The following is a 27562-nucleotide window of genomic DNA, read 5'->3' on the forward strand; positions in this document are numbered from 1 at the left end:
CACCTAAGAACTACCATCCTGTTGATCTCTGAAGAAGTCCTCGGGTTCTCCACAAGGAAGAACAAGGACTGGTTTGACGAGAACAATCATGAGATCCAAGAATTACTAGCAAAAAAGAGATCTGCCTACCAAGCACATCTTGCTCAGCCCTCCTGTCCCGGGAAAAAAAGCAATCTTTCGCGCTGCATGTAGCAACCTCCAGCGCAAGCTTCGAGACATTCAGAACGAGTGGTGGACCAAGCTTGCAGAGAGAACCCAGCTGTGTGCAGACACTGGTGATTTAAGAGGGTTCTACGAAGCCCTGAAGGCAGTATATGGCCCATCATATCAGGCTCAGAGTCCCTTGCATAGTGCAGACGGCCAAGTGCTCCTCACAGACAAGGCATCCATACTGAACCGGTGGTCGGAGTATTTTCAGGTTCTCTTCAGTGCCAACCGCGTAGTTCAAGATTCAGCAATCCACCTCACCCCACTTCAACCAGTGAAAACAGAGGTGGATGAGATCCCCACCCTAGAAGAGACTGTTAAAGCCATCAAGCAACTGAAAAGTGGCAAGGCAGTGGGAGTTGATGGAATCCCACCAGCGATCTGAAAGCATGGGGGTACAGTACTACATAGCACACTTCACAAAGTACTTGTCACTTGCTGGGAACAAGGCAAACTACCACAGGACTTTCGCGATGCAATCATCATTACTCTACACAAGAACAAAGGGGAAAAGTCAGACTGCTCCAACTACCGGGGGATAACCCTGCTCTCCATCGCAGGCAAAATCCTTGCCAGAATACTCCTGAACAGACTGGTGCCCACCATTGCAGAAGAACTCCTCCCAGAGAGCCAGTGTGTCTTCAGAGCTAACAGGAGCACCACCGACATGGTATTTGTTCTCAGGCAGCTCCAAGAGAAATGCAGGGAACAGAACAAGGGTCTATATGTGATTTTTGTTGACCTTACCAAAGCTTTCGATACAGTTAGCAGGAAAGGCCTGTGGCAAATCTTGGAACGTTTATGATGTCCCCCAAGGTTCCTCAGCATGATCATCCAGCTACATGAAGACCAGCGAGGCCAAGTCAGACACTGCAACGACCTCTTGGAGCCCTTCCCAATAGGCACAGGTGTAAAGCAAGGCTGTGTTCTCGCGCCAACTCTCTTTACGATCTTCTTTAGCATGATGCTTCAAAGAGCCGCAGTAGATCTAGATGATGACGATGGTGTCTACATCCGCTATCGCACCGATGGCAGCCTGTTCAACCTGAGGCGTCTAAAGGCTCACTCCAAGACAATGGAAAAACTTATCCGAGAGCTACTATTTGCTGATGATGCTGCACTCGTCTCCCACTCGGTATCAGCTCTGCAGCATATGACGTCCTGCTTTGGAGAGGCTGCCAAGCTATTCAGCCTAGAAGTTAGTCTGAAGAAGACAGAAGTTCTCCACCAGCCTGCACCCCAGGAATATTATCACCCTCCCTGCATCACTGTGGGTGAATCAGTTCTGAAGACAGTCCAGCAGTTCAGCTACCTGGGGTGCATCATCTCCTCAGATGCCAGATCAACAAGGAGATTGACAACAGGCTGGCAAAGGCAAACCGTGCATTTGGCCAACTGCACAAAAGAGTGTGGAGCAACAAGCATCTGAAAAAAGGCACAAAGATCAATGTTTACAAAGCGGTTGTGATGACAACCCTCATCTACGGCTCCGAATCGTGGTTTTTATACCGTCATCACCTGCGACTCCTTGAGTGCTTTCATCAGCGCTGCCTTCGCACCATCCTCAACATCCACTGGAGTGACTTTGTGACCAACACTGAAATCCTCAAGAGGGCGGAGGTTACAAGCATCGAGGCACTGCTGTTGAAGATGCAGCTGCGCTGGGCAGGGCATATTTCTAGGATGGAAAACCACCGCCTTCCCAAGATTGCTCTGTATGGTGAACTTTCCACCGGCCATCGAAGTAGAGGGGCACCAAAGAAGAGGTACAAGGACTCCTTGAAGAAATCCCTTGGCACCTGTCGCATCAACCATCACCAGTGTTCTGACCTAGCCTCAGATCGCAAAGCATGGAGGCACACCATCCACCAGGCTGTCTCTTCCTTTGAGAACGCACGCATAGCTGGTCTTGAGGACAAAAGGAGATTGAGGAAGAATCGCACTGCTACAGCACCAACCCCAAATCAGACTTTTCCCTGCAGCAACTGTGGCCGGATCTGCCTGTCCCGCATTGGTCTTGTCAGCCACCAGCGAGCCTGCAGCAGACGTGGACTACTGCACCCTTCTTAAATCTTTGTTCACGAAGTCAAGCCGAGAGAGAGAGAGGAATCTCTCCTTAAGTACTGGCAGAAAGTTTAGCTACCGGATATTAAATGCATCACCAAATGAAAGAACCCAGTTACTTAGCTTATTCAGTGCAATCCAGTTTTATTCATTTTTCTGTGGGTTGGTCTGAGGATAAATTAGGTAACCCTCCAGGACAGGGAGAGGTCCTGTTTCAATATCAGTAGCTGCTGGGGTTCGGACGTGGCAGCAAGTAGCATAATGTGTAGATATAATGACAGCAGCTGCTTGATATTTTCAATTGAAAATAATGGAGGGTTGGTGCACCCCTGGTCCAATCTTTTTTAAACTTGGTGGGGCTTTGAGGAGAGACATCAGCAGCTATGTTGCAAATTTAGTGCCTCTACCTAAAAAAAAATAGCCCCCACAAAGCCCTTGGGTCAATTTTCCATTTTACCTTATGGGATGGTCCCAATAGGGTATAATAGAGCCAAATAAATTCAAGTTTCCTGAACATTTACTGAATCCCAGTACCATAACAATATTTGGGAAGAATAGGAAATATCAATATTTTTCAGCTCTAATAGACCCGAATATATTTTTTCCCTTGAACACCCCTAGCAGAAACCTCAGTGTTCCTTGACTGGTGTTGCTATCATCTTGGCAAAGGAGGGAAGCAGGGGCAACAACAAAGACAATAGATTTTGGCTGTCTATGTGATTTTTTTTTGTCTATGTTCTTCTGTAGCACAATCAGATACTTTGTGGGGAGGGGATAATATGCTAACAGTAGGAAAAGTGGGCAAGGTAAAGGAAGCTGGTACATTGGGAAGGCTGCAGGAATTTTTTTTGGCTTCCCTGAGGCACTGTTTGAGTAAGAGAAAATTGCAGACTGCAGTCCACACTACAGGGCATGCTATGCTTCAGATTGTTGCCTCCTCCTGCTGTCCCTTCTGCTTGTCCTACTACTCCCCTACTATGCTCACTCATTGAACTGTGCTGCACCTTGCTCTGTTGGGGTAGTTCCCACGCACGCATCCACCCATCACTTTCTGTCTGCTGCTCCAGTCTGCCTGCCAGTGCTGCCTAGGACTGCCTATCCCCTGCACCAGCTGCCCTATCCTCTACTGTGCCTTGCCCAATACTGCCCTGGTGGCATTTGCACTGTTCAGGGTTAATGCCCAGATTGCAGCCATTTTCTAATGCCTGTCACTGCTGCACAGCAGCAACAGTAGCTGTTGCTGTGTGCATTTGCTACCTCTTTTCCACTCCTTGTGGTTGGCATAGTATGGTGGAAAATGCTGTTAAGTCACAACTGATTTATGGTGACCCCATGGGGTTCTCAAGGCAAGAGATGTTCAGAGGTGGTTTGCCATTGCCTGGCTCCATGTCACAGCCCAGATATTCCATGAAGGTCTGCTATCCTCATACTTGCCAGGGTTGACCTTGCTTAGCTTCTGAAATCTTACAAGGTCAGGCTAGCCTGGACTATCCATCTCAGGGCTGTGGTTGGCATAGGCACTGGGAAAGATATATAAGATACAAATTTCAGAAAAAGAAATCCCATTACTTTTAACAATGCAACACCAAAACCTTTAAAAAACCACCCAGCAATACCTTAAAACATTTTAACTCCTAATATGTCCTTCATTTTCTGTACACTATGTACTGTTGTGACTTTTTAGTCACTTCTGGAATAATGTGTTAAGAGAGAAAAACCCACACACATCTAGACAGCCTTGTTAAGAGGGTATTCTTGATCTAACAAATCTGATTGAACTGAGAAGTATCATCTTAGATACAGAACTGTGCTGATGGTTTCTATAAAAAACATGACAAAGGTAGTATCATTTTGTAACAACTATGTCTTGATCACCATTAAGAACAAACTTTTTAAATAGCTTCATGTGTTAAATTGCTGGATTAATGTGATTGCTCGTTTCTATGTAAATCAGGCCTGAAGATCTCTGTATTCGACCTTTCCTGGAATAATTAAAAATATGGTTTGTGAGCAATTCATGTATATTAAAGAATAAACAACTTAGCATTTGTACTTGCTGTAGGCTCCCCGTTCATAAGTATCTGAAGAAGATAAAACAAAAATACTAGGTGATTTATATTCAAGAGTGCCCTATTAATGGGTTCAGTACTTTGACTTAGATAGATTAGCCCATATAAATGATGCATCAAAAATCTTGAGTTATTTTGCATATGGGTCTCCTGTTTGCAGCTTTTTAACACCCAAGGTATAGTAACCATGCTAAGGCAAAACTATATCCCTGCTACCCAAGAACAAAATATATGTTACATAGGAGATCTGCAATTAGATGTCCTAACATTTTACTTTATAATTAAAAAAAATATTGCTGGGTAATATGAACTAGATAAAGGTAACACCACCCTTTCCCCTGACCATTTCCCTATTACCCCTAGCTGTTGTGTGTGTGTGTGTGTGTGGGGGGGGGAGATTTCCAAGTAGGGCTTTGTTTTTAAAAGCTGGTGATTTCATTATAAGAAGCCCTGTTGTGAAACCTAAGCATCTAAATCTATTTTACTGCTACAAATTACAAATACTGCAAAAACCATATTAGGCAACAGGAATGTATATTCCCATTGAGGCTATTCACCCATGAGCTCCTACACCCCTGCCAGTATTTCACTTAGCTCCCCATCCCATACTTCAGTTAATAGTGGCATTGAAAATGTGATATCTATTAAAGATATGCAAATGAAAGATGGTCAGGCCAATCCAAAATTCCACAAATTCTCCCCTATACTATCAGGACTTTTATAAGCAAAGAGGCTTTGTAATTCACTGCAGTGGCAGACAGACCTTTGGGAAACACATGGGGAATGTACCTAAATGGGAAATGAACCCAATGGGAATCTTTTGCATGCATATAAGGGTTATGGATGCAGATAGATGTGCCATACTATCTTTGCATTATGGCAAATCTGAGTCTGGTCTTGCCTCAAAATGAACCCTTTTAAAAAAACTAACATTGGTCATGAATAAGGAGCTGCTTTTAAAATTATTATTATTGGTTGGAACATTCATCAGTCTGTTTGCAGCTTTTTGGCATGCTGCTTCATTGCATTCTGTCACAGGCATGCAGTACTGTGAAACTGTCTTTTTGCACATGTGCTTTTTCACACAGCCCAGTGGAGTTCAACTATACCACCAAACCTTGCTGTGTAACTGCTCAGCAGACAAAGCTGAAAGTCAATTAAAACAGTAACAAGTCATATAACTGTCATAAATAAATGCTGTGCTTTAATAAAATTCTACCTCCTTACCACCCCCCATAGCCCCGAATGTAAGCCAAAATGCCCTCAAAACGAGGTTGGGGAATAGTCAGGTGGGCACCTGGCTCACTAGGGATCTTTTACCTATGTATACAAGATGAACCATCTAGAAAGGTAATGCGTAAGAATATAGGGACTCTAATTAAGTAAAATCAGGTAAAATTTATTGGGAAAAATATAGACTTCCATACAAGATAAAATACTCATCAAAACACACATTCAGTCCTAGGATGGATGGATGGATGGATGGATGGATGGATGGATAGATAGATAGATAGATAGATAGATAGATAGATAGATAGATAGATAGATAGATAGATAGATAGATAGATAGATAGATAGATAGATAGATAGATAGATAGATAGAGGAACACATGGGTAGACAAACAGGGTGATATTTACCTATCGTAGTCTTCAAGGAAGGCTCCAATGGCAACAAGTGAGGAAGTGGGAGAAGGGACCCGAAACTGATCAGGAATCGGGGATGGATCTATGCAGCGGAAGTTGGGATACTGATAGAAGCACACCTGTGGGTAGCTAGTCCACAGATTATAAGGACTCTCTTGAGCCCTTAGGGGATGGGAGGTACGAGGGAGGAGAAAGGTGGTCAGCTGGTGCGTGACCTCATGAAAAGGGGAGGTTTCACAGTGACCATAAGGGCTGGACTACTGTGACAACCAATAGAAAGTGCATTGGTGACACCTAATTGTGTGCTTGCACTTGACCAATGGACTTGCCTGGATCCTGGATACCTGAGAGAACTTTCAGGTTGAAACGGACCAGGGGGCGGCTCCAAAGTGACAGCTGGAAAAAAGAATAGACGTGACTACTGGGTGGGGAACACTCCAGATTAGGGAATTTATCTGAAAGGGTGACAATAGAGAGTCAAATTGTGGCCTAGGTAACACCCAACACATACAAAGGAACTTGGCTCAGGCTGAAGATGGTATTCCTCTTCTTCTGTCTTCTTCTGGGCACCAGTCTTTGTCTAGAGTTCCATTAAACAAAGAAAGTGGCAGTTGGACGATTAACCACTCTGGAGTGGGTAGGTTGCTTGTAGGCCAAAGGTGACATCTGGTGTGTACATGAGCCTTTTGCTGGGATGAACTGGAGTCAAGCCTGGCAGGAAGATGGCTACGTGTGGTGTTAGCCCTCCACGGTGGATTCCATGGTCAGCGCTTCATAACAGTTCGCCTGGATAGCTCCTGGCGGCGCAGTCTCTTCTGCTCCATGTCTGGTATACGAAACGACGGGAAGATGTTCATGCTGCTGGTAGGCACTCTTATACCGGTCTAGAGTGCTTATGTAGTTTATGGCTGCTTGTACAGCATAAGTCCCTTTTGCCTCTGGATAGGTTTACCCACACTCTCTGGCCAGTCATGTGCGAGTCACTTCTCCAGGTGCTCTGGCAACCAAGCTGGTAATCACAATGTTCTGTAAGGGGGCTTTTCCTCACATTAATGATGCTATTGGTTGCTGATTGGTCTGAATAATCAGCAGCTTTGTGCATGCACATTTTTAAAAAAAGTGCAAGCTTGTTCAGAAAATATTTACAGCTGTTTGGTATAAAGAAAACAGGCTAGTGATTGACACATATCTGATGGACACTTTCAAACACAGTAAATTCAGCTATTGCACATAATAGATTCAGTGGGTAGCTGTGTTGGTCTGAAGCAACAGAACAAAGTTTGACTCCAGTGGCACAAAATTGAATTCTGGGTATAAGCTTTTATACCCAGAATTAAACTTTGTTAGCCTTAAAGGTACCATTGGACTCAAACAGTGTTCTAATACACAAAATAGTGAAAATCACAGCATCCCTTAATAATGCATGTCTATACATCTGTTTCATTTGCAGATATACATCTGATGAATCTGAAGACATGTTATGCAATCCAGTAACATAAATGAATTATTAAGGACTGGTTGAAGCACATGATACCCTGCTGTATTATCAGGTCACAGGGTTTTTTTCTTTCATCGAAGGTGAAGTGCCCAGTAGAGTGCTCTGTGAGAGATAATAAACCATGAAGCAGCACCTCATTGCTTGAAATAGGTCATCCCATACTAAAAAATGAGGGCATACATATTAAAAAAGCAGGCTTTCATGCATGATTCACTTTGCTAAATCCAGAATCACATGGACAATTGGGGTTTCAGTATGTAGCTCCCTTGGGTTCATTGCTGTATCTAACACTTTAACAGTGCAATGCTAACCACAGTTATATCCTTCTGAGTCCATTGAAGTTAATGGCTTAGAAGTATGTATCTCTTCTTAGGATTGCAGTGGAAAAATTAGTTCTTCCAATTTCCACTCTCAAAGCTGGATTTGCTCATTAAAAGTAGCCTTGGGGCACTGTTATAAGCATTGCATGTGTGTAGCATGTAGTTACCCAGCCAGAATTGTGTTTACTATAGCAGAAAGTCCAATCCTATTTGACTACCCCATTAAAGTGAACTAATTAAGCTCTTCATGTAACTAAGCCCTTCATGTAACTCCAGAGTTCAGAAGCACAAGCCAAAACAGCTGTATCCAAGGGTTTTTTTCTCTTGTTTGCAGTTTTAGTTAAGACCACCTGGCTTTTCAAAATTCATACAACACTTTATAAAATGCAGCATCAAAATATAGCCATATATTTCCATAACCTAAATCCTTCTGTCCAGGGATATAAGGAGGCTTTTGAGCATAACTAATGTGACATAGCAATTCTATGTGTGATTTCTCATCTATTACTCAGTTTATGCTTAAAATGATAAGATAACCTGGCAGATTCAAATACTACCCCCAGAAGACTAGGACACTGTGCTACAGAGCACATTAGCAGCAGATGTGAGACAAAAGCCTTGCTATTCTCTACCATAGAGAACTGTTAAAGGATGTGTATAGAGGAACAGCGTTTCACATTAAAATTAGTATCACAATAAACGACTATGTTCATAGATACAAAAATCAGCATTTCTTGCTGAGTGAATGCTATGGGCTCTATCATGCTGGATTAGAGTGCAAAGGAAGCTGGGACTTACCCCTGCACTGTCTTTGTGTGCTCTGGGGCTGGGGGGCAGATCAGTGAACATTTGTGTAGTCTCTGGTGGTTGTTGATATTTATTTGCACCAGTATCCCCCTTTTTGGTTCCTCTCTCCTTGGGTGGAACTAGTCACACTTACTGGGTTCTTTGTACTTATTTAGAGGGACTTGTTTATTTCCCCAGAACCCTTGATTGCTCTGGCATTGCAGGGGGTCCCATGTTGGAGGACTTCTTCTTAGTGGCAGGGGGACCAGGTGGTTTTTACAGCATGGTTTACCTGTCCTTTAGGCTTGCTTGATAAATAGTTAGGTTTATAGATCTCTGGTAGGTAGGTGGATGGATGGATGGGTTATTGGGCAGTTTAAATAATTTGGTAATATAGTAGTGTATAAATTAAATTATAAAGCACAACTAATGGGGGAATACATCCCATTGCTATTGACTGCTTAATAACAACAATACATTTGTTTAGAGTAGTGAGCTTTCGATTTGGATTTAGCACTGATTAAGTATGCCGAACCAGGAGTCATTACTGTTTTTCCTTTGGGGCCAGTTAGCCAGTCCATTTGGATCCTGTGCACACAAGTAGTAGAAGAAGAAGAATTGCACATTTATACCTCGCCCTTCTCTCTGAATCAGAGACTCAGAGTGGCTTACAATCTCCTATATCTTCTCCCCCCAAAACAGACACCCTGTGAGGTGGGTGGGGCTGAGAGGACTCTCACAGCAGCTGCCCTTTCAAGGACAACCTCTGTCAGAGCTATGGCTAACCCAAAGTCATTCCAGCAGGTGCAAGTGGAGGAGTGGGGAATCAAACCCGGTTATCCCAGATAAGAGTCCACGCACTTAACCACTACACCAAGCTGGTATATACAGGTCAAATTGACATGACTACCAAAAAGACTCTGTCAAGGGGTATGCTGGCCATACTCATGAGCTCTCTGGCTTGATATACCAAAAAGACTCAGTCAAGGGGTTAGCTGGCCTCAGCAGGCTCTGAACCAGGGCATACCTTCTACAGAAGGGCTGTGGCTCAATGGTAGAGCATCTGGTTGGCATTGCAGAAAGTCCCAGGTTCAATCCTTGGTAGCTCCAGTTAAAAGACTGGGCTTTAGGTGATGTGAAAGATCTCTGCATAAGTCTTTGGAGAGCTGCTGCTCTCTGAGTAGGCAATACTGACTTGATGGACCAAGGGTCTGATTCAGTATATGGCAGTTTCACCATGCACCATACAGGCTACTTGATCATATTGCTGTTTTATAGGAAAAGCCATTGTCCAGCTTTTTGAAAGGACTGACCAGCAAGGTACTGTTCCAGTGGCTCTGGAGGTGCTGAAAGCCTCCTGTACACAGGACAGGAGATGGCAGCATTCAACCAACTGAAACAGATCAATCCAGAGCCTCAAGAGGCAGCACTCCACAGAGGTCTTCCCCCACCTGGAGTAGTCACACACAACTGTGAAAAGTACTAGAGGGACACCAAGGTACAGGACACATCCAGCAGATGAGTCTTCCTCAGAGGAGGATTCCACTTATATGTCAGGTAATTTCTGGGTAGCTGGTGCATATGTCCCTGGCCTTCCAACATGGCTTTGATGTATTTACCCTTTTGAGGCCAGAAGGCGAGGCTGGCATGATGGTCCCAATTTGATACATGCAACACCCCAAGGACAACTGTGTGCACGTTTCAGAATTTGTTGTTGGGATATTCCATATTATGAACACTGTACAGTCCGCTTACCTGGATTGAGACTGGTATTTATCCAGCCACCTGGGAAAAGGTTCTACGGGTCCAGTCACTGGCAGGGGATGCTCCAAACAATTAATGTGATGAGGCTTTCAGGAAGATGGTCCTGCATAATGGGATAATTAGATGGGACTTTTTGGACCAAGAACCCAAAAAGTTTAGCTGTAAACCAACATAGGGCCAATTACTAGAAACAATATATGAAACCTAAATATTATCAAAAACACATGCATTTGTTACCTAATGGTTAAAAACATTTATGGGCCCAATAATAGTTTTTTGTCAGGTTGCAATAGTTCCCTTTTGTATAAATTGTATTTTTATGCTGCACTCAGGCTATAATATACTTTCCTTTATACTTTAAAATATAGTTAATTCTCTAAAAGGACAGCCCTCATAGCCTACTCTTTTCCCCCTTTCCAACAGTCTTCAGACAGGAGGGGCTATAGTGGACTGCTCACCATCACATTTCATTGACGCAAAAGTACCTTATGGGAATGATTCTCACTGAGGCCAAGTCTTCCTCAGAACTAAGAAGTTGAAGCTAATCTTCCATTGGAAGAGACTTTGGGGTATCCATGACCATGTGCCTCTTCCCACACATTGTCCTAGTTAGTGCAGCCTTCCCTCCCTCATGACATTCTGGGCTTTTGAGGGTTTTCAGCCTGAAAAATTCCTGCAGACATCAGATTTCTGTGCCCAGCTTAGTTGAATATAGACTCTTGCACCTGATGCTCTGATTGGTTCAGCTAATTAACAGGTGGTGCCCACAATGGCATGAGTGTCAAAGCATTGATGAACCACTAGCTGCTTTAACTTACATAGTAGCACTAGAGGGTGAAGAGGCTGCACTAGGATTGGTTGGTCTACAATCAGAGGTGTCAAACTCATTTTTTATGAGGACTGGATCTGATATAATTGAGACTTTGTCAGGCTGGGTCATGTATGTCAAAAATGTAATGACAGGTAGCAGAGATATAAACTCTATAAAGCACACAGACAAACACAATTAAAGATTTTTTTTAAAAAAAAAAGACTTAAAACATTAGCACTTAAAACATTAGGTGCTTTCTTTGTACCTCTCCTATGCTATCCAGGGAACTGGGCAAAGGAAGCTCTGGCCCTTTCCTTCCTTCCCCAGGTGACAAGGAGGGGCAAGAGCCTCAGCCAATAGAAGGAAGAGAAGCTTGGCTCAGTAGCTCTGCTGTGCAATTGAGAGAGCCTGGCAAAGCAAGCTATCCCTTCCCCATCCTTCCTAAGTAAGGAGCCTCAGTCAATGGAGAAAATAGAGGCTTTGCTCTGTAGTTCCTGTGTGACTTAGCAAGTCTGGCAAAGTAAGCTGTGATGCAAAAGGAAGCAAGAGAGGGAGAAGGAAGCAGATGACAGCCAGTTGCTTGGGGGGGTCTGATAGAAGTTCTCTAGGGGGGGATTCAGCCCTTGGGCCACATATTTGACACCCATGCTCTACATATCATAATTTGTGAAGGGAAGGGGGAAAAAGATGAACACATAACAAACTGGATTTAAACAAGCTCATAGCAAGTAAGTCAAATTAGCAGTTGCAAAGATAGGCACAACACCCAACAAAAACTTAAAACTAATATCTTATGCCAGCTTACTTGCATGAGCAAAAATGGTGAAATGAAGTGAATTTGTGAGGCTGATTAGATTGTAGAGCAACTTAAGAATATAAGACCATAAGAGAAGCCATGTTGGATCAGGCCAATGGTCCATCCAGTCCAACACTGTCACACAGTGGCCAAAAAACCCAAGTGCCATCAAGAGGTCCACCAGTGGGGCTAGAAGCCCTTCCACTGGGCCCCTAATGTGCGCTCTCTCTCTCTCTCATATAAATATTATATATATATATATATATATATATATATATTTACTGCTCCCTGGACAAAGGAAGAGGACAGCCAAGGCTTGCCTGCAGATCCCTTCTGATCCACATAGAAATATACGGCATAAAATACTGCAAAAAGAATTTTACAAAGCAGAGATAAAAATGTCATAGCCATCATGTGAGAGATGAATACTATCAGGCCTGACAAGGTGACATATATGGGTGAAAGATGACAATGGTTCCATCATCCATAACTCAATTGCTAATATTACAGTTGGCCTTATTCACTTGTACTGGGTCAGTGAATTCATTGTGCAACTTACCCATAATGGACCAAACACACAGTACTATTAGAAATGCAATAACAGCCAAATCAGAAGTTGCAGTCTTTAGAGAATTTTAAATTCTGATTAGGAATTTATGAATAGGAATAATTATCTCTCCCCCCCCCCCAAAAAAAAATAGCAAAAATAATTTGAGGGTGATAAAACTGGCATTTAGATGTTAGCAGAAATAAAAATTGATCTCAGCACAAATGCCAAACTTAAATGATCTGCTGATCACCTGTCCTAGAGCAAAGAGGGAACTGAAAGCAAGGGGAGGGGAGGGGGGAGAGAACAGTAAATTCAAGAGTTATTTCAGCAAGCAGAAGCACAAAACACAACACATCAGTATGCGAAATAGTTTAGGAATCAGTCCAATGCGCTGTTTGTTTATACGTGCAGGGCGACCAGTTGCCCCTCCCAGTCGGAATAAAGAGGCTGACACAATGGTCGTTTTCACACTCACCTCCAGCCAGCACGACCCCCCTCTTCACCGCGCAGGATCTGCGCGGATTTCGCACTAAATGCCGCGGAGCAGCCTTTTGCGCCGGAAACTCCCGTCGCAAAAGCCGCGCAAACGCCAAACTGCTTTTTGGCGATTTACGTTTGAGCGGCTTTTGCGACGGGAGTTTCCGGCACAAAAGGCTGCTCCGCGGCATTTAGTGCGAAATCCGCGCAGATCCTGCGCGGTGAAGAGGGGGGTCGCGCCGGCTGGAGGTGAGTGCGAAAACGACCTATATGTTGGATAAACCGGGCCGCTTTATTAAAGATAACTTAACAACTAGAACGGCAAGGGGTATAGGCCTAACAGGACAAGCCCTGGGGTCAATCACTGGACCCCGCCTTGTCCTTAGAGGCAAGCCACCCTGCCCCCAGCACAAGACCACTATTCTGGCCGGTGCTGAGTGGCCAGGCCCAAACGCCACCTCCACCTAGGCCAGTATCAATTCCTCTGTAAAGATCTGCCCCAGTGAGGCTTTGCCGTGATCTGCACTCCCCGCATTGAGCCGTACAGCCCATCTGCAGTTCATACAGACCACCTGCACCTGCTGGTGCAGGGCCATAGGTGCTCCCCTGAACAAACACTGTAGCCCATACCTCATCCTGCCAATGCCAAGCCTCTGCTTAGGCATTAGCGCCTACCAGACGGTCCAGAGCCGACCGCAACCCCAGCCTAATCTCTTCCAAAAAGGCCCAGTTACCCAATTCGGATAAATGCACCCCATCTGGCCTATACAAGGCAGCATCCTCGACTCGTATGGCCAGATGGGGGAGAAACGTCCCTAAGCCCCCTTCCATGACTTTCTGCAAGGCCCTATTGGCCTTGCGCCTGGTGCGTTCAATCCCAGCAGGGGACAAGGCATACCGCCAGACTTGGCACGGAAGAATTGCTGACCACACCAACATAACTCCTGGCCATCTCTGCTTAATGGCCCGCATATCATCCTGTGCCTATAACGAAAGGGCCCTCCCTTTCATAAATCCAAGGTCGTTACCACCCAGGTGGATGACCAGAATGTGTGGAGGAGGCGCACTCCTCTCACAAAACAACAGTGGCATGATCCCTGGCCAACGCAGGCCACGGCGACCCAGCCACTCCACAGTCGCCCATTCACTGAGACCCAGCTGGGAACCACATGGCGATCTCCTGGTTTGGTGGGCAGCCCAAAATATCATACTGTGCCCACAAATGAGGATTCGACGCCTCTCCCTGCAAGCCACAGCATCTGAAAAACAAAAAATAAGTCAAAAACCCAGGAAAGACATGCCAACAGGCAACATAGCTACTACCTGCCCACCCCCCATGACTTACTGAAAGGCCAACGGGCGAACATATGACCAATAGGCCGCCGACCGTCAACCCAACCGCTGTATGGCCAGAGGGGAGTAGCCATAGCTGCCGCAGTAGATGTGGTGCCAATTCGAAATGAATGTGTGGCGAATTTAACCCCCCCTAATCCCAACTTCGACAGTGCCTTACTGGTCACTGCCCGAAATTGGTATTTAGTTAGGGGGGAACCCCCACTATGGCAAAACAAGGGGCCATCACCCTCTTCCCTGAGCGATATATACCGCTCCAATGCAGTAACCAGACACAGCTTCGATGAAGCACACCGCCCAATTGTAATTACTGTGCCTCTCTGATGCTGGTCTGTCTTGGACCGCCTAACTGTCACCCAAGCTTGCCCCTCCTCAAATTTGATGTCCTTGGCCTGAAGCGCCCGTTCAGAGGTATCCTTCTTCGACTGCATGTCCAGCTCACTGATTTGCAGTGCACCGAAAAAGGCCACCAGAGAGGCCGCATGAAAAAGCATGGCCTCAAAGGAAGAAGAACATACGTCAGGCCAAACCCTGTAAAGCTCCTTCAACACTGAAGGAGATATGGGCTGTCGGGCATCCACCCGCAGCCCCCGTTCCCTTGCCCAACCTTCCAGCATCTTCCTCACTCTAAAGTCACCAGTGCCCTCAGCAAGGCCCTGCAATTTACTTATAAATGAAAGTGCAGCCAATTGTGCCTTAATTGACTTGAGCCCCAACCCTATGCCCTTCTGATGAATGCAGAATTGCAATATATGAGCCACCGGGACCGGCCAGCTATCCGGAAGCCAAGCTACATTCCTAAATACCCGGAATTGCACCACCACCCTATCATAAGCTTTCCTAGTGCTCGGTGCAAGAGCTAATCGAATTGCCCTACAGGCTTCAGCTTCCCAAGCTGCCAAAGGTCCAGTGGTATGCGCGCTGGCTGCAGATCCACTTCCGGAACAAGCTGGCGAAAACGCTCGATCTATTGATGAGATAGAGCATTCGCCACCCTATTGTACACTCCCGGAATATGCCTTGCCAGAAACAGAATGTTCAAACGAAGGCATCGCAACGTGAAAGCCCGTACCAGATTGATGACTGCTGAAGACTTAGATGACAGGGAGTTGATAACATGTACAATCGCCATGTTATCACACCAGAAATGAACTGTATGGTTGGCCAGCTGCTCTCTCCAAAGCCAAACCACCACTACAATGGGGAAGAACTCCAAAAAGGTGAGGTCTCGACAGAGTCCACTGGCCAACCACGCAGCGGGCCACTGCTCAGCGCACCATTGTCTCCGGAAGTATACTCCAAAACCAGTGGCCCCCACTGCATCAGAGGAAATTTGAAGCTCTGCTTCTATCTTCAATTCCTCCTGCCAGAATGAAATCCCATTAAAGGATTCCAAAAACTTTTCCCAAACCTCCATGTCCCTCAGCATACCCATGGTCATCCGAATCCTATGATGAAGAAGTCACAGGGACCCCATGGCGTCACACAGCCGCCTCAAGAAAGCCCTACCAGGCGCGACAACCTTGCATGCAAAGTTGAGGTGCCCCACTACCTGCTGCAGCTCTAAGAGCGACACCTTGCGCTGCTTCTTAAGAGATGCTAAACGATCCCTCAGCCCCACAACTTTATCTGCAGGCAGCTGTGAAGCTTGCCGAATCGTGTCCAGCTCGATGCCTAAAAAGATAATCACTGAGCTGGGCCCCTCTGTTTTTTCATGGGCCAACGGGACCCCTAGTTCCCCTGCCAGGTCCTCAAATGACCGTAACAACCTGGTGCATTGCCCGGACCCAGCCGGGCCCACAAAAAAGGTAGTCATCCAGGTAATGCACCGTGTTATTCAGCCCAGACTTAATCTGCAGTGCCCATTCCACAAAGGAACTAAAACGCTCAAAAGCAGCGCAAGATACTGAGCATCCCATGGGTAAGGACCTATCCATGTAATATTTTCCCTCAAAGGAAAAGCCCAGAAGATCAAAGTCTTCTGGGTGTACTGGCAACAGGCGAAATGACTTAATGTCGCATTTTGCCATTTCAGCCTCTACACCACAACCCTGTACCACTTTGACCGCTTGGTCAAAGGAAGTATACCTGATTGAACAGAGAACGTCCAGAATGGCATCATTTACTGAGCTGCCCTTGGGATATGACAAGTGGTGTATCAAATGGTACTCCTCCGGCAACTTTTTTGCCACCACCCCTAAAGGGGACACCCTTAAATTCGGCACTGGTGGAGCATCAAAAGGGCCAAGTACCCTCCCTTCCGAACATTCTTTGGCTATTTTTGCCCTGACCACGTGTTCCATCCCAACCACTGAACGCAGTTTAGGGGCCATACAAGGGACTCTAGGTCCCTGATACAGAATCCTAAAACCAAGACTAAATCCCTCCCATAAACATGCCCTGTCAACAACCAAAGGATAGTTATCCAACCACCGCCTAAATACCCTCAGATGTATGGGGCTAGGTCCCTTTTCCAGGCAGCTGTGGATTGCACCCCCCCCCGGGGCGCTTGGCATTCCCCTTGGTTTTTGATCTGCTGCAGGCTGTAAAAGCATGCAACCCTCCACATAGAGGGCACTCATGCTTAAATTTGCAGGCTTTTCTAGCACACACACCCTTGGAGGTAAATTCCCAGCATAACAGCCAGGGTTGAACCAACTGGCCCGCCGTACTGTGGGCACCAACCGTATTCTGCTGCCTGTGCACCAAATGCCCGCCATCTGCCCTATCACCTGTATTGGGCTTCACTGGGGACATCAACTGCAGTCAGAGCTGCTGATTAATTTGATCCCAAGGCAGACCGGGATTGACTGCGGCCCTCATTCTGAAGGCCTTGTCATACTGCAACCATGCAGCCCCGGCGAAATCCGTATATGCGTGGTGCACTATGTCGCAATATTGGAAAAGGGGTGCCGCCCATAAAGGTTGTGTCCTTGCTATCACTCCCACATAGATAAGGAAACTTGGAAGCCCATTGGCCCAAGTCCTGTCCACCTTTCTACGTTTCAGCTTCTCCTTTTCCTTATCGTCTAGCTCCGCTGTTTCTTTCTTCTCTAGTTCTCTGAATAGGAGACTGAAAACAAGCACATATTCACCCCTCAGTATTTTTCCCAAGTGGCCACTGCCAAGTGATCACCCAACGGCAATGCGGTATCGCCATATGGCAAGACTTGGAACGGTATGGACCCATAAGGATTCAGTGGATAATGCCACATACCCCAAGGATGCCCTGGACATGCCCCTTGTTGCAGCAACTGCTGCTGCCCGCCCCACGGCAGCACCCCCAGTGTTGCCTGTGAAGTGGAAGCGCTCTGTGATGCCAGCATAGCCCTCGACTGCAAAGGAGGCTGCGAGGCCGGCCCCGCCCCATACTGGCTTTGAAGAGGAGTACAAGGTGCACCCCAAGCCCAAGAAGGTCTCACCTGACTGAATTGCCCTGCAGGAGCCAATTGCCCAGGTGATGACACCACTGAACACAGTGCATTGTGGGTAACCAATGGCTGGGGGAGGTCCCATGGCCAGTCGGAAGCTGATGCTGCAAAGGGGACTTACCCGCTACCCCCAAAGGGGTAACAGCAACCGCCACCGCCGGGGTTGCCTCCACCACCACTCCTACTGTGCCAGAATCCACAGGCTCCCCGCCTTCTGGCTCTGATTCCTGCTGCACATCTGAGCCAACAACCACGCCCTGTAATGCAGAAAGGTGAACCAGCACCTCCTTTTCAAAAGTCAACCTGGCTGAGCAGCCTGTTGCCCTACGGTGCCCTCCCATGTGGGAGCCCCTACAGCACCCCCTGCTACTCCAAAGCGTCAAGCTGACCAATGACGGCTTGCCGTAGCTGAGCCTCCTCACCCAAATCACCAGGCGGCCTAGCTTGTTGCCCCCTTTTTTTAGCGGGTTGTTTTCCCTTGCAGGGGCCCTGACCCTTCTTGGGAGCCATCCTTCCCCTATTAAACACCCCTCCACTCAACCACCCTTTGAGTAACCTGGTTCACCACACGCAAGCAACCAACACTCTGAACTTATGAGAACGAGAACCTAGGCCTGGCTTCTGGAACCCGGCTTCTCCCGGGATCAACTCAGGGCGTAAGGGGGTTTAAGACTGCAGGCCTGCAGCTTAACTCCAATACAAGAAAGAGCTGTTATATGTGTGCTGAGCCGCACCACCCCATTAATCAACAAGAGGGGGGAGTGAGTACACCCTCCTGCCCCCTAGAGAAGGAGGGAGGGGGTTAGGCCTCTGCCCTGGGTGTCCGTGCACCCCGACCCCTCTCCTGCCCTCCCAAACACACACCCCCCAACTTGCCAAGCCCCTGAAACTCCTGCCCACATGGAGGGGAGGGGGGGTAACTGACCCGTCTGCCGACATCCGCACCCAACAACCCCCCTATTCGCCCAGAAGACACCCCCACTTGCATCCGGCTGGAGCCCCAGCCCGAGGAAAAAATCATCCACCGCTCGCATGTAGAAGCCAGCTGTGGCTCACAAGTGTCCTGACATCTCTGCGCCTCGCTCGCACCGCTGCGCCATGGCCCCCACCCAATAAGCTGCCGACGAGCTGCTCTCTCCCTGAGAGCCATAAAACAACTGCATTGAGCAGGGCAGGGCCAGTGCCTTTATAGCCCTGATGCCATGCCCTGCAGAAATCCCTGGATGCCGGAGATGATGGGGGACAGCCTTCCCTCCTTCCAGGAGGGCAACAGCGGCCCACAGCCTCTAGCCGGCAAAGCCGGCCCGGTTGGGGAGGGGCCGATCTAACTGATGCATTTATTCAGACAGTTTGCAAGCCAAAAGAGGTAGTGGTACTAGCAGCACTAATGCAGAAGGAATTAATGTTGTTGTTTTTAAAGAAACACACACACACACACACACACAAGGGAAAAAATTGATAAGTTTAGCAAAGAACCTTCATACATTGAAATAAGACAAGAAGGGAACAATCAGAATGTCAGAAAAAAGACCCTTTCATTCCAGGAGTAACAGAGACATTCAATCAACAGCATTGACAAGAGGACAGGTGTCTACAGGGTGATGAAGTGCTGATCTGTTTTAAAAGCAGGGATTCAAAGCTAGTGTTGTTGGTGAAGAGGAATCAACATCAGTTAAAGCCGGTGTGCTGTTAGGTAAGTTAAATTTAGACCTAGGGAACAGCTCACCCTTAAGGTACCAAAAAGTCAATGACTATAACCTTGAATAATAAATAGTAATAACAGCAGAGCTTTTTTTGAGGAAGAACACACAGGAACACAGTGTTGGCTGGCTTGATGTCAGGGGTGTAGCCTAATATGCAAATGAGTTCCTGGTGGGCTTTTTCTACAAAAAGAACCCTAGATAACAGAATAGCATATTTACCTGTCTGTCAATCAATCAACCAGTCAGTCAACATATATACTGATAGTTGTGGGAGGTGCTAATGTGAGATGGATTTGTATAAGAAGAGATTGGATTTATACCCCACTCTTCACTACCCATCAGAGTCTCAGAGTGGCTTACCATCTCCTCTCCCTTCCCCTTCCCACAACAGACACCCTGTGAGGTAGGTGGGACTGAGAGAGCTCTCCCATAACTACTTTTGAGAAGAATAGCTCTGAGAGAACTTGTGGCTGACCCAAGGTCACATCAGCAGATGCATGTGAAGAAGTAGGGAATCAAACTCAGTTCTTCTAGATAAGAGTCTGCACATTTAACCACTACACCAAACTGACAGTGCAATCCCAGGTACACTTTCTGGGAGCAAGTCCCATTTAATAGACCTAAGTGGATTCTGGGTAGATTGCTCTCTGAGTTACCTGAGTGGCAACTGTTATTAGTACCTGGCAACAGTAGGCCAGGAGTCAGGTAGATCATCTTGACCTGATTATATTTCCAGAGAAATCTACACAATAAGGGAGTTTCCTGAGTGGTGTAGGAGAGTATTGCCCAGAAAACCAAAACTGTTAATTGGGGCCGGAAAGTTGATGAGCCACAGAGAGTCAAAGAAAGGAGTTTCAATTAAGGGAAGCAGCATTCTCATGGGAGCCAGGCTACTTTATCTTGTAAGCATATAGCCTGATCTTAATCCCTTGGATTTAGTATCACATGCAAGCCTTCTCCTGCAGCATTATGTCATCTAAGAAGTCAGTGGGGTCTAAAAGCATGCTTTCTGACCAAAGGGGTATCAGATGGGGGTATCAGAGGTGACTTTTCTTTCATTTAATAGTGAAGAAAAGCATATAGAAATGTAGTAAATAAATACATACTAATAATCTTCACTTTGAAAATTCAATTTAGTATGAGTAGAATACATACACTATATTGGTGATGAACAGTGCCTACCTCTAAGATCATACTGTGCAAAATCTGTATTTTTTTTTAAAGATTCACCTCTGACTGAAGAATTAAGAGTTTGATGCCTAATATGCAAATGTCAATTGAGCAATATTGTCAATATTGTCAATTGAGCAATATTGTTTTAATGTGTTGGAACAATTCTGTACTGGAATGGAAAAAGTGTTTTCACATAAATTCAATATCAATTTTGAACAGCACTCTAATACAAAACATATTTGATTTTTCTTCTACAGTTTGACAAATGTGTCTTAAGAGACTAAAAAAGGAGAAAGAAAAGCATTACATTGCTTAATAGAAAACCAGTGAAGTCCTGTTTTAAGTTTATTGTTTAACATAATGTATTGTGAGCTATAGATTATATACATTTTCTAATATCTTGTAAAGAAATCTGCATTTATTGTACACTTGCCAAGATCCAGCTTCTAAATCTGGGCATGTTTCATATGTTAAAATGAAGTCATATATATATATATATATATATATATATTTGCTTTTCTGGAGTTCAGCTATTAGAATTTGCAGCACTGATGCTGCCACACCATTCTTGATTGGCTGGCTCAGCCAATTGCTTGACTTGGCAAGTCTGAGCCATAAAGAAGCCTGCTGGAAGACAGGAGGCTGGCTTCTCATCAGATGTGCACAAATTCACTTGATTGTTTGTTGTTAATTCATTGCCCAAGAGGTTCCACAGAAATAGATGCTGCACACAATTTAAAATCTAGTGGTGCTTAAATGTCAATCAAGCAAAAGCCATCTACGCTGCAGGTAGGATTTGAAATTTCTGTTATCAGGTCCAATGCCACAGAAGGAATGAGCTATGGTGGCTAGTGGCTGGGACCATGAAAGAGGAATTGACAAGGAATAGAGAAGCTGATCACCCAGTCTTTGGGTACAGTGGCAGTATCCTATATATTTCACTTGAGGATGTCTTTTTCTTAGAAGAGCTTCCATATGCTGTGATAACATTACAACCAAAATATCATTATTTTTCTTCTAAAAACAAAGCATCATTATGGCCACAAAATCAGTCAGAATGTACCTCTATATTTCTGTATATGAAGTATCAGAAGGACCATCTTCTCCCATTTGTTCCTGCTCAAAATTATGATCATAGGGAGAGGTCTACATTTGCTTGGTGGGTACAGGAGACAGGGCCGTTTTCATGGCAGCTTCACAATTATGGAATGATCTCCCCAAGAAGGCGTGCCTGGCTCCCTCATTGTCAACCTTTAGGAGGCAATTGAAAACCATTTTATAGGACTGCACTTTGATTGATTTAGGGTTTTTTTTTAATTAATGGCAGCCCTAATTGAAGTTTTTTAAGCTGTGACTTTTATTGGCTTTGTAATTTTTTGTGTTTTTATAATGTCTTATTTATTTATTTATTTATTCGCATTTCTATCTTGCTCTTCCCAAATGGACTGAGGGTGGGTCACATCATAGATAAAACAATTACAGAGATTTAAAAAAAAACAACACATACAATCAAACAGACCAATTCACAATTAAAATTTGATAATTACAGTTTCAGATAGCATCCATTTCAAAAATCTAGTCCCTGTTTGAACAATGGATAGATTGATAGATGATAATGATCAAAACAGTCCTAAGTGGGCTAGTATGTGGCAGGGAGGCCATATTGATGGTTGGTGATGCCCACTGCCTCAATTAAAGGCCTGGTGGGATAGCTCAGTTTTACAGGCCCTGCGGAATTGCAAAAGATTCCACTAGGGTTGCCAACCCCCGGTTGGGGGCAGGGGATCCCCCAGTTTTGAGGTCCTCCCAAAGGGAAGGGGGAGGGAAATGTCAGCTGGGCACTCCATTATACTCTATAACTCTATAAAGACTGATTCCCATATGGAATAATGGAGAATTGATCCGTGGATGTCAAGGGCTGTGGGGGAGGCTGTTTTTTTAAATGTAAAGGCACCAAATTATCAGCATAGCATCTGGTGCCTCTCCTCAAAACACACACCCCCTGAAGTTTCAAAAAGATTGAACCAGGAAGTCCAATTCTATGAGACCCAAAGAAGGCACCCCTATCCTTCATTATTCCAAATGGAGAAAAGGCATTTAAAAGGTGCATGGTTACTTTAAATGGGATGACCAGAACTCCCTTCAGAGTTCAATCATGTTTATCACACCCTTGCTCCTGGCTCCACCCCTAAAGTCCCCAGGTATTTCTTGAGTCGGACTGGCAACCATAGATTCCTCAGGGTCCAGCTCTACAGTGGCAGCTTGTTCCTCCAGGCAAGGGCCAGGACAGAAAAAGCCCTGACACTTATTTATATTGTAAGTTGCGTTGAATTCTGTAAAGGAGAAAGGCACAACATACAAAATATACCATACAAAGAATGTCAAATCCCATAATTTATACAAAAATATGTTATCACACAGCAAATTATGCACAGCACTCATAATATTATAAAGAAGACAATTCATAAAAAGCATGTCAAATCATTGGTCATATTCAGTCCATATGGAGAAATGCAATTCAAGTGGTGTATCCAGTATGCCTCTTTTTGCAGCAGGAGCTTGTGCACGTCTTCATTTCAATCTGTTTGTTCATATTTGTATAAGGTGAACAAACAAAAATCTTCACAGTCATGATTCTTTTGCATAAAATGGCTCACCATAGGAGCTTCAATCACATGGTTCCTAAGTCTGCTCCTGTGTTCCAGGGCTTGAGTAGTGCTCCCAACATAGTTTAGGCCACTGCTGCAAAAAGAGGCATACTGGATACACCAGTTGAATTGGATTTCTCCATATGGACTGAATATGACCAACGATTTGACATGCTTTTTATGAATGGTCTTCTTTATAATATTATGAGTGCTGTGCATAATTTGCCTGTGTGATAACATATTTTTGTATAAATTATGGGATTTGGCATTCTTTGTATGGAATATTTTGTATGTTGTATCTGCTGTGATATAGTTTGTGGTGTTTGTGTCTTTTAGCATGTTGCATTAGAAATATGTTACTTTACCTTTAAGAGGTTTGTGTAATGGCAGCTGTAAATGAGATGTTTGCCTTTTTAAACATGTTAGTTGCACCATTAGAGTGCGCAAGAAGACACATACTGAGCTGTAGCTGATGTGAAATTGCTGCTGGAGATGCTCTGCATCCCTCTTTTTTGAAAATTGTGTAAATAATCTATATAATTGAATTAATATGTAAGTATGATATATTTTTTCACTGGAAGAGGGTTGGTGGTGTCTGAATGTCCTTCTGATATTTTTGTATAATATTTTCTTTTGTTAGTGGTCCCAGGTCTGATGAAGACTGGAAAGAAACAAGTACTTAATCGATTGGCTTGTCACCACATTACTTTGGGACTTGAATATACATGTTTTGGACATTTGGACTCATTTCTATATACTTCTTAGTAAATTGGTCACTAGCTTGCATTTTTTGTTGTGTTATCCATTATAGTGACCTCTCTCGGATTGTATTCTATTTTACCTGGGGGTTGGCTACCCTAGACCTTGCAGCACCCTCTGGGTGACTTGATGCCACATGGCTGGCATGATTTAACCAGCCTGGCTAGAGATCACCAAGAATCTGCAGATGGCAGATATCAGTGCCCCTGAAAGAATGTATGGGGGGAGTGAATGCCTTCACTTGGGTGGGTGGGAAGGCAGCAAGGAGGGGCACTCACCCACAGCCCTTTTCTAGAGTCCATTGTAATTTCCTTCACAACAGGCCTTATTCCTTGTAAATATACAAGCGCAGTGCACATGGATATAATGCTAACTTATTGATGCTCAAATAATATTGAGAAATAAGTACATTATAGAGGAAATTATTAAAATTAAAGGAAAAATGTTAAAATAAGGTGCTGAGGGTTCTACTCACACAAGGGATAGGTGAGATCAAAATAGGAATGCTGGCTCAGAGAATTAGAGAAGAGAAATTCCATTCCCTCCCCCAATAACGTCAACAATCTATTGGTGCATTATTAATGGCATTGCACACCTGAAGCAGTACACCAACTGGTTTGTTTTTGCTATTAACTGAAATTACACTTGAAAACTAAAGCTATTCCTAGAGCAGCTTTCCATACGTTTTCCTACTGTGTGCATGTTTTCTTTCCCCAGAGGAATAATTTTTGCTACACATTGCTGAAGTAGAAAGACATATATGGTATATATATCCTGCCCTCCAATTAGTAGATGCACATGCTGACAACCAGGAATATCAAAATACATTGTATCACATTTTTATTTCAAAACAAAAGATAATACTGGAATTAATATGCTGCCAGATAAATAAAACTTGAGAGGGAAACCTGAGCAGTTTATCTTTTCTTCAACACTTAGAAAAAAACTTGTACATTTCCAAATCTTCTCTATGCAGAAAACCACCTGTTTTACAGGGCTCTAGTTCTCCATAAAGATGAGTCGCCAACAGCCTTATAAATTGTTTACAGTCTGTACAGTCTCAGTCGCAGAACCCCACAGGACCATGCACAAATACTCACAGACTCCAAGAATTGTAAATCATCACTTTACAGGAATTGTGCATGAGGCAGACAGGAAGGGAAAAAGCCAGTTGCTTTAATTATTTAATTTGGGAAGTATTTTGTGGAGACTTTAGCAACTCATGCAGAAGATCACAAGAGAGAAAGAGATATAAGGGTCAAATGCACTGGTGCAACAATAATATTAAAAGAAGGAAGATAGAACAATGTTTACTTAGGGTCACTATTAATGTCTGAATGAATCTATTTCAGGTTGATAGGCATGCTGGCCTGCAATTGAAGAGCAAGATTCAAATCCATGATAACTTAAAGATAAATAAAATTACCAGGGTATAATTTACAATAGTCAAAGCTTCCTTTGTCAGAACTAATCTGAACTGATTCCATTTTGTGTTTAACAGAAGTTTTGCATTGTGTTCCTGTTCAAGTTCCTTAAATACCAGGGAGAGGGATGTTTGTGCAGCCCCCCTGCCCCAAAATGAGTGAAGTTACAGTTGTAATCAACATATTGTAATGTTGTAACCTACTTATTTAGCACATTTAGCAGATTTCTCAGGTTTGCAGAAAAATCAGAAACTGTAACATACACACACACACACACACACACACACAGAGATGCAGGGACAATGCCACTATATAATAGGACAGCCTATAGCTTTATGAAACAAATGCCCTCTCCATGGTTTGATTTCTGTCGATAGAAGCAGGAGGAAGGGAGAGACCTTTCCAGGGCTTTTTCAGCCTTTGAGGGAGGACTCATCAGTTGATGGTAAGGCCTGACAGCAACTACCAGGCAACTTGATACCACACAACTTGCATGACTCACTCAGGACTGGCTTCTTGCTGCTATTCAATGGCAGCCACCCCACATAAACCAGTGTGGTGTTAATAGTTAGATTCTCAGACCATATTGAATCCTCACTCTGCCATGGAAGAGTGCTGTGCTGTAGTTTCGCATTGTAGAGAAAGTCAGGACATAATAATAATATAACTGAAGATGAGGCACAGAAAAAAATGTACCTTGGTGGATAGGGGAGGGGAATAAGGGGAGAATAAAGCAGCAAAAGGAGAGGCTATGGAGGTACCCAGGGAGAAGGAAAAAGATAACCATCATAAGGCAGGTCACCATAAGACATTTGTTACTTGACAGCACTTTACACACAGACATGATGGCATGATGATTGTGAGTATGGTAGATATCAAAAGCCAGGCTTGGCCTTTGAGAAAGTCATCATAACCTCACCTCAATTTCTCATCTATAAATTAATAATGAAAAAAAACTCACCTGCACTAATAATTAGGGATGGGCATGAACCGGCTCAGAAACTACAGTCTTTGACAAATTTTGGCCAGTTCCTGGTTCACAAACTGAAGTTTGGGGCAGCTAAACTGGCATGAACTTTCCATTCACTTTGTGGAGGTTTGTACCCATTGAATACATTTCCAGACAGACTGCCTCCACTCAAAATGTTTACCAAACTTCAGAGCAACAGGGGGCATGGAATTCTCCAGCTTTGGAAACACTGTTTTCAGTTTCAAACAAGTTGTGTTAATTTCAAGAAGGTTCTCTCCACCTTTGCTTGCATTCCTTTATGTTTCTCATTTTCTTGCACAGATCTTGCAAAATCTCCCCTCCCCAACTTGGATTTGTAGCTCTGTGCTTTGAGATCAGTCCTTTTAAACTTGCAGTGCCACTGGCAATGAGTTCAGCTGGGCACCCCATAGATTGTACTGGTTCTACTGGGGTTGCAGAAATGCCTACCCTTTGCTTGGATTGTGATTGAGCTGGTGTTGTCACATTGGCACTGAATTTTGCTGGGCTTCCAACCCCTCCCTATACTTGGATTATGACTCTGCTTGACATCAGTCCTGCTGAGCTGGCACTGGGTTCTGCTGGGCACTCTGTGATTTCACTGGTACTGCTGGGCACTGTGCATTGTTCTGGTTCTGCTGGGCTTGCAGAAATGTACTTTCTTGCTGGAGGGTTGAGTAGGAATTGCCACATTGATGCTGGGTTCTGCTAGGCACTAGTACATTGGACTGGGTCTGATAGGCTTCCAACCCGCCCCCCCCCCCTGCCCTTGTTTGGAGTGTGATTCTGCACTAGGCATCAGTCCTGTTGAACTGGCATTGCCATAAGGGCACTGGGTTCTGCTGGGCACTAGTACATTGCACTGTTTCTGATGGACTTGCAAAAATCCCCCCCACGCACACACATCTTCAGTTTCTGCTGCAGAGCCTTTCAGGGACTTTGATTTTGTTCTGCTGGATTTCTATACCCTCCTCGTTTTTTGCTGTTTCCCCCCTCCATTGTTTCCAAAGATGCGAGTGCCTTTTTTTTGGGGGGGGGGGACACAATACAGACCTGTAAATCCAATCATCATCAAACTTGAAGGACAGGTAGAGGAG

The sequence above is a fragment of the Heteronotia binoei genome, chromosome 9 (genome assembly GCF_032191835.1).
Source record: "Heteronotia binoei isolate CCM8104 ecotype False Entrance Well chromosome 9, APGP_CSIRO_Hbin_v1, whole genome shotgun sequence".
Classification (NCBI taxonomy): Eukaryota; Metazoa; Chordata; class Lepidosauria; order Squamata; family Gekkonidae; genus Heteronotia; species Heteronotia binoei.